At 43.7% G+C, this 1744-nt stretch overlaps 1 protein-coding gene across 1 annotated transcript in view; it reads left to right on the plus strand.

Moving 5' to 3' along the window:
• LOC102676551 (toll-like receptor 6) overlaps positions 1–1744 on the plus strand; it is a 46667-nt gene that overhangs the window by 34164 nt on the left and 10759 nt on the right. The gene's annotated exons all lie outside the window — the stretch shown is intronic.

Genomic DNA, 1744 nt, shown 5'->3' on the forward strand with positions numbered 1-1744 from the left:
GCCGTGAAAAAATATAAAAGGAGGGATAGATCCATCCATCCATCGCGCTTTCGAGACCGCCGTACCCATGTACGTCACCGTGTCGGGCCAGGCGATAAATCCCGTGGCTCGTTCGCGGCGAGGAAAGGGCTCTTACGTTGCGTCGGATAGCTCAATTCGTATCAGGATCGCACGGTGAACGAGGAATCGAGGGGGGAGGCGAAGGGAGAGGAGAGCGTGCCGCGCGATGTCAATTTTTCCACGGATCCCACCACGGGGGAAAAAGCGAAAATTTGTGGGAATACCGAACACTCTGCTCTACTCCCTTTCTTCCCCATTATTTCTCTCCGTTTCTCCGCGATTCCACACCTCGACACCTCTATGCACGCCTTCCGTGCGATCGTAAAATGGCGCGCGACGATTCATTTTTCAAAAGTTTCTCGAAAAAGGAGATCGCTCTTGGATTAACACATTGATCGCTGCGAGTATTTTTTCTCTGCCGAGAAACGATTCTGTTCAAGTGGACAAGTGTTTAAAGTTATGTAGGAAGGAAATTGGACGATCAGATTCGAGAGATCGGTGGCAACTCTATCTCGGAGAGAGAGACTGGATCAAGGGTGTAATGCAGTCTGGACTTAGCCAGGGCATAATTCAACGGTGTACAAGCCCTGCGTGGATCTAATCCAGTTTATCATAGGCTAACTCGGATCCGCTCTACGCTTAAGCGGGGGGAGGAGAGCCCGTAACTCCAGTTTCACCCCGATAGTAGTTTCGAGTGACTACTTTGATCGGTTAACCCTCGAGTCGTTGACAGTCTCTCCTTTTCCAAGGCGAATCGTTCGGAAACGGGGAGGGAAGAATATTCGAACCTTCTTCGAGGTCGAGATTCGATTAAAAAGGAGGGAATTTTAGCCAGTTACAGTGGGTCGATATTCTTGTTAACGAAGAGGATTCACTCTGTTTTGTTTTATTCTCATTATCCTCGTACGTATCGAAAAGCGGAAAATTATTGCGTGTATATCGTTCTACGATGAAAAGGAAAAACTATATCGATATATATATCTCTTTTTTTCTGTATCTTTATTGGATTTCATCGAAAGTTTCTAGGCCACGTGGTAACGCGAAAGGCAATTATACGCAGAGCCTCGTTGTTCAACGAAGCGTTTCAATCCTATAAGAGGTCATTCTTCGATTAACCGTTATTATATTTTATATCGCTTGGAGCAAAACGCGAAAACGTTAGCTCGAAGTATGATCGCGTCCAAGAAACGTCGCATGCGAAATTTATATTCCATTTTTTTCTTTTTAAGAAAAGACACGTGGCAGGTATCGTGCAATGAACGTTTCGTACAGAAGAGAATCGTATTTTTCTCTTTCTCTCTCTCTCTCTTTTTTTCCCTTTCTCTCTGCTGGTTGTCGTCGAAATTGGAGTGCAAAGGTCCGTGCAGATGGCCGTTCGCGATAAGAAAAATTTTGCACGAATTTACCGATATTGGCCGATCGTTATCGACGCTCCACCGTTTCCTGTCCAAATGGGAAAAATCGTGTTCCCTTTTTTTTTTTTTTATTTCTTTTTTCCCCTTCTTTTTTCCGCAATAGAAAAAGAGAAAGAGAGAAAAGTTTCAATATTTCAGCAGCTTAGATAAAAATGTCTCGATATTTTAGATCCTGTTCCGCTGTTTCGTTCTCTCTAATTCCTTTCTGTTTTTCTTCTTCCATTCGAATATTGAAAAATGTAACGGGGGATACGTTTTTTTTTTTTTTT

The sequence above is a fragment of the Apis dorsata genome, unplaced genomic scaffold, assembly GCF_000469605.1.
Source record: "Apis dorsata unplaced genomic scaffold, Apis dorsata 1.3 scaffold_163, whole genome shotgun sequence".
NCBI classification, from domain to species: domain Eukaryota; kingdom Metazoa; phylum Arthropoda; class Insecta; order Hymenoptera; family Apidae; genus Apis; species Apis dorsata.